The sequence below is a fragment of the Sinocyclocheilus anshuiensis genome, unplaced genomic scaffold (assembly GCF_001515605.1).
Source record: "Sinocyclocheilus anshuiensis isolate Anshui unplaced genomic scaffold, SAMN03320099.WGS_v1.1 scaffold1164, whole genome shotgun sequence".
NCBI classification, from domain to species: domain Eukaryota; kingdom Metazoa; phylum Chordata; class Actinopteri; order Cypriniformes; family Cyprinidae; genus Sinocyclocheilus; species Sinocyclocheilus anshuiensis.
The window spans coordinates 104,164-111,269 of record NW_015551103.1 but is presented as its reverse complement, the minus strand read 5'-3'; positions in this window follow the sequence as shown (position 1 = coordinate 111,269).

Below are 7,106 nucleotides of genomic sequence, written 5' to 3'. Positions count from 1 at the left end.
TGTGCTTGCCGTGAGTCTGGTTGAGTTGCAAATGCATACACAGTGTGGCATACAGGATAAAATCCTTTTTGAAATTACAATAATTGCCTATTCATTTTACTTTTTTAAAGCTATGTATAGCATTTCAGTTGGATCAATAGTTCACCCAAGAATTTTTTTTTTCTATTACACATTCTCATGTCATTCCAAACCTGAACAATTAACATTCTTCAGTGGAGCACAGAAGCTTGGTTTCATTAAGAGTATCCTGGCTATTCTTTTTCATATAATACGTTTTAAAACAATTAAAAAGAACCAAAGTATCAGAAAAATATCCACATGACTTGTGCACTATATTCTTCAGAACTCATACTGAACTTGCGTACAGGTCACATGACACTTTGGTGCTTTTACGTCCTTTTTATAGTTTGAAATATTCAGTCCCCATTTATTGAAATTGCATGGAAAAGTGATCTTTCTGTTCTTTTGTTTTTCATGAAAATATTTGTGCAGATTTGAATGACGTGAGGGTGAGTAATTTTTAGGTGAACTATACCTTTAAAGAGCGAGATTATTCTCAAATCTAATGATATGCACTGTTGAAAATAAGTTAATTTGTGGATGTTACACTTTCACCACAAAGTTGATGGCAGTAGGATTTCAGAAAGATCTTCTGATGAGACTAGATGCACACGCACTTTTGCCCAGCGTCTTACAAAATAAGTGCACTACTTTGACAAACTGCACTGCTCGTGAGTGTACTAAGAACATGGTGCATGTTGTGTAATCCAAGTATGCATTTCTTTTGCGTACTGTGAGTTCACTTGACCTTGTTTGAAAGCTGCATCATGCACTTCTGTGGTTGAGCTGTATTAACAGGTGAACAGCTTTGTGTGTTTTCTAATGCCATGTGTAGTGCTCAGGAGATGAGTTCCCAAAAAGCAAGCTAAAAATGACTGTTAGTCCATCTTTGAAAATGCAAAATATATTTTAGGTCTGTATTTTATAATGGCAGAAAAATGAGAGGATCTCGAAAATGTATTTATAAATTACACTGAATCAAATATGTTGAAGGTTATTACATTGATGAGGGTTTTTTGGCAGAGCTAATATTTAAAGTTCTGTAGTTTAGATTTTTTCTTTAGTTAAAACTCTTGCAGTACTATAAAAATGTAATATATATATGCTTATTTTAGTTTTACATGACCGTGCATTTATTAATGAAATGTCTGTAAACGTTTCCAACAGCAGATTGTACTAACCTCTTGCTATTGTAATGCTCAATAAAACTGAGAAATGGTGTGCAGTTGTAAGTGTTGATTTATTCATTCATTGACACTTAGTACATATAGAAGTCGTGCACAACGAAATTAATAGCACTAATATTTTAACAATAATGTACAGTCTCATGATTGATGGCTCAAGTCAAATCAATGGCATGAAAAATACTTTTTTTATTATAACATATTAAAAAGGGGCTCCCTATTATTGTCATGATGAGATTCATCGCATATCCAGCCTTTTCTTGCAATTTCAGTAAATAAACACAAACATAAGATACATTTACCTTGAACTCATATTTTGTGGGAGTGTCAGCATTTTGAAAAATCATGTTAATGTAATTGGCTCTTCAGGACTTGTGGGGGCAACAGAGAACCTAAGACAGCCGTATTTGTAATGAAGACTAGCAAATCCAGAGTAAAAAACAAAACTTTTATTACTAGATATACATTTAAGATTGTCTTCTGGGAAAACAGTTCAAAAATATAGATGATTCATCCTGCACTACAGATTTTTGTCCAATCAAATGTTCTCTAAAATGACAACTTTCCTCCCTCTAACACCATCTGCTGCGGAGTAGAAATTGCAAATTACGGTCCACGACTGTGATGTAACTAAACCCTATTCAAAGCCTTTGCTCTGCAGGAGATTCTCGGCTGCATTATACAGCACATTAAGTGGTGTGTTCACCCCTGTTTTGGCACAGATAAGTGCTGTGTTCCACCCCTTGGTGCTCCAGCCTAAAAGAGCAATTTCCTACAGCTTGCACAGTCGAGAGTGTGTTTTGGGATGTCTTTCTGGCCGTGTGCTTCTGGGTGCGATAGTTTCCTTACCTCTGATGACGGACATGATCGCTGTCTCACATGTCTGGGGCACAAGCATGCTGAGACTGCTTTTGTGGATGGTTCATGCCCGCACTGCGAATGCATGTCCATGGCTACTCTGAGGTCGTGGCTCGCATTCATTATGAGGCTTCACTCGAACTCTACCCAGTCCAGTTCCTCTGGTCATAAAAATCTCGGGGCTGCATTGGTTAGGGACAAGGGAGACCTGAGGATTACGGAAGTCCTGCTCCTCACAGCTAGCATTTTCAATCAACAAATCGTGCCTTGAGTTTGGGCTGTCTGATTCTCACATTATGTTGATGTTTTGTTGAATGCACCCAGAGCTTGAGACGCTCTGAGCAGCTCTTTGTTTGTTTTGGAGGACAGCAGAAGGGCAAGGCTCTCTCCAAGCAGAGGTTGGCCCACTGGCTAGTGGATGCCATCGCCTTGGTGTACCAGGCACAAGGTGAGCCGTACCCCCTGGGGATGAGAGCTCATTCCACTCGGACTGTTGCCTCCTCCTGGGCGTTGGCGCACGGCACCTCTCTAGCAGATATCTGCAGAGCTGCGGGCTGGTCGACACCTAATAGCTTTGCAAGGTTCTATAATCTCTGGGTAGAGCCTGTTTCCACCCGTGTGTTGGGTACAAACAGGTAATTTGCCGGGAGGTCTGGTTTCTAGGTGTCTCGCTTGCGGCGCCATTCCTCTGGCTAGGATACGTGCGCTTATCTTCTTCCAGTAAGTTCCCCATCTGGTGAATCCTGGTCGATTTCTCCAACACCCTGTGGCATTTAGACTTAGCGGAGGAGTCTGTTGCCGCATTCAGTATTTGGGTTGCATGCAATAAGTGAGATTCCCTTGGTAATCCCGTATGTTTTTCCACTGTACGGTTTCCCTTGGTAAACCTGTGTCCTCCCTAACAATTTGTTTACTGTCAGTTCCTGTTGTCTTCCCCTAAATTGGGGTCATGACAGTTTGTTTGACTGTGCTGCGACCACTCTTACTATTCACATTCCTATTTGGATGTGTCTCCGCACCCTAATGGTTGCTGAAATACAGTATTTTGAGAATGTCAGAACAACCGTTTTTTCGGCTTCCCTGGTAAGCACGTATACTTGTTATGAGATCTGTTTTATGAGGCGTTGGGTAGGTTGCGGATTGAGGTGCATCTGTCCTGACCAGTGTTGGGGGTAACGCATTACAAGTAACGCGAGTATTAGTTAATTTTTTATGGAGTAACACAATATTGTAACGCATTACTTTTAAAAGTAACTTTCCCCAACACTGGTCCTGACACACTTGCTTGTCGGCACCTGCACCTTCAATTTTCGTAACAGTTCTGGTTGTGCTGCTTTCCATAGGGGCCCCTAACGTCAGTGTCGATGTAATATTGAACATGACTGACTGAAAGGGAAAATTTCGATTACGTATGTAAACCCTCGTTTCCTTAAGGAGGGAAGGGAGACGTTATGTCCCTCATGCCACAACCGTGAACTGCACTGAATGCCGGTATGCTTCCTCGGCTCCTTAGCACAAACCTGAATGAGTGGATGCACGCCGCCATATTATATACCCGTATGTACGGGGAGTGGTTGGCATGCAAATTCCACTCGCCAATTATCATTGGCCGTTTCTCGTAATGCTCAGAGGTGATTGGGGCTCCCAAGTGAAACCCCTAATGTCAGTGTCAATGTAATGTCTTCGTTCCCTCCTTCAGGGAACGAGGGTTACATACGTAACCAAGACATTACTTTACAATGCTCTTGAAGTGCACTTAAAAGGCAACTTAGTGGAAAAAAATGGAATTATCTTTGCCTTCACACTGTCTCTGGCATTAGAAGTGGACTCAGATCTCTTTTTGATCCACTTTTATTAACTGTGAGGTTTGGATGCTGAACCAATTGAATGCTTCCTGTGTTAGAGAGAGTGTAATTTTATCTTTGGCCAAATGTATTGTCTACAGTTTGTTGTCTTATCTTTATCCGGAGGCCTACTGTTTTCACTCTAGTCTCCATCCCCAATGAGCCCTTGTATTCCAGAAAAAAACACTGCTCTATTTGTAGCATCATATTTATTTTTGAGGCTCTAACAGACAGCAAAAGTTTATCCTTGTCTTCCCCCTGCCTTTTCTACTCCCCACATATCTTATAATCTTAACTGTGGGCTGCCGAAGATTTACAGTCTAGATATAAATTACACACTCGACAATAACCCAGAGGTGAAAATAGAAGCTCTCTAGAGAATCTGGAAAATGAAAGAACTCACAAATGTTTGTTTGATGTCAAATCGCCGATTGATGGTGCTTTATAGTCAGTGTTTGAAAGATTTGGGTTAATAGCACTTTCCTTTAAAATCCATAAGTAACAATCCTGTGGCTATCCCATATGTTGTCCTGAAATTTGTCCTACAGGGTGTCTGGATTTATAGTCATCCCATTGTGTTTGTGGTCAGTGCCACATTGACGTTTGGTTTCTTTCACCGTCTTTAAGAGTGTTTAAAGTTTTTTTCATTGTGTGGTTGACACAGAGTCCTTTGTGCTGTTTCCAGTAATGACAATAATTACATTAGTCCTTTATAGAGAGTTTGGTACAACACTGACGTCTTTTACAACACTATTGTAGGATGAGATAAATCTGTTTGCTTAATAAAACTGCTTGTCAATCAAGTATGCAAATGTAGATTGCGCACTACAATCACAGAGTCCCCACATGAATAACACGGGTTCCTTCGAGTCAGTATCAAACCTCAGTGCTCAAGATGGTGACAGACTTGCCTTCAGATATATATAGATTTAAATATTGTTTTTATTTAGGGAGAAATATATTAACACTTCCATCTAAATTGTTCAATACAATTCTCTTCAAATTGCCAAATTCACTAGTTGCCTTGAAAAAACTTACCGTAAATACGTTCAGTTACCAGTAATGCCACAATACCACCCCTTGCTTCAACAGTGAGAATTGTGTGCACATTTGCGCTCTGACACATTTCGGGATGGTGGAAAGATTTGGAAACCTGTATTAGCAGAAGTGTGTATGATAGAAATTTCTGTATTCCGTGTGCTTTTTTTAAGACACAAATGAAAAGCAATTAATATTGTGGATTAAAAACAGACCAAGTGGCATGTATATTCTGTAAAATGTATAAGCTACACATTTACATTTAGTCATTTAGCAGACAGACGCTTTTATCCAAAGCGACATACAAATGAGGACAATGGAAGCAATCAAAATCAACAAAAGAGCAATGATATGCAAGTGATATAACAAATCTCAGTTAGCTTAACGCAGTATAGGTAGCAACGTTTTTTTTTTTATTGTATAATAAATAAAAAGAAAACAGATAGAATACAAAAAGATTAGAAAACAAGCAGTAAATGAACAGAGTGTAAGCCTAAAAGGGACACTTTTTTGTAAAGAATAGAATTAGAATAGAGAGTGCTAGAGTTAGAGGGTCAAAAAAAAAAGATGGAAGAGATGGGTTTTTAGCCGATTCTTGAAGATGGCTAAGGACTCAGCTGCTCGGATTGAATACACACATTTAAAAATATTTTACACATTATTTGATTTATTATCTTGGCGAGACACTGCAGGTGAATAGGGTAAAGAAATAACTAATAGTTATCGCCTTACTTACCCAGCTGATTGATTACATTGATAATTGCAAACATTTTTTATATTACAAGTTTTCTAAAATGTTAGGTTTAGATATGCAAATTAGTAATTATTTAATTAAATATGTGCTCATTTGCATAAATTTCTAGTACAAAAATTGAAACACTGGATGATGTCAGTTTCAAAATTCTTGTTAAATTTTTTTTTTTGTTGACATTAGAGTCAAGCGTTTTTACAGAGGGAATTTTGGGTATCTTTTCTCATTTTGAGAAAAAAATCATTTTGAGAAAACGGCCTTTAAAAATGTGTATTGTAATTGAAATCTATTGACACAAATAGATAAAGTGCTATAAAAGAAACACTTAACAGTGTCTTTTGGATGTTTTCTTGCCACTAGTCTAAAAAAACACTTTATGAAAAACCAAAAAGCCCAAAATCTCAAACTTGACAGGTGCAAGAAAAAAAACACTGTTTTTGCCTGCAGTGTCTCACCGTAAACAAATGAACTGGAAACAAAGAAACTGCATTTTCTTTTCAAGGAAGGTTTGATAGATATATTAATTTGTAAATGTGTATGTATATATAGCCTTTAAAACACTGTACAAGTGAGCTCTCTTATGGGGGCATTTTGATACATTTTTATTGTGAATTTGATAAAAATAAGTAATGTCACTCAAGTATTTAAAGAGTGGTAGAAGTCAAGAATGAAAGTGTACAAAAGAAAATGTCTGCATTTTCGTTATTGAAGACGTCCTCCACCTGTTGCTTTTCACAGCATGAGCACAAACATATTACAAAATAATACAGCTCACCTTGAACACTTTACACAAGCATATTCCTTGTCACTTTCCATTTCAGTCCTCCAGTTCAGTGGCACTTTTATGGCTTGCACATTGTAATGTTCTTTGTGAGGTTGTGGCAGTGGGGTTGCGGAGGGCCCCTTCAGCTTTGAAAAGAGATACTTGGTCTTTAAGAGGTGGCAGGGCACAGAAGTGAGTGCCCCTCGACATTCAAGGTGTATCCAATGACTCGCGCTCAGCGAGACCTAAAACGCAAAACAGACGGCAATGCAATCGAAGATCAAAGTCAAGTCAAGTCACCTTTATTTATATAGCGCTTTTAACAATACCGATTGTGTCAAAACAACTGTACAGCATTAATTAGTAAAATAGTGTCATTAATGCAAAATGACAATAGTAAACACTCAATTTTCAGTTAAAGGCAGTTCCTCATTGAATTCAGTTATGTCATCATCCAGCTCAGTTCAGATTAAATAGTATCTGTGCAATCAAATCGACGATATCGCTGGAAATTAAGTGTCCCCAACTATGCAAGCCAGAGGCGACAGCGGCAAGGAACCAAAACTCCATCGGTGACAGAATGGAGAAAAAACCTTGGGAGAAACCAG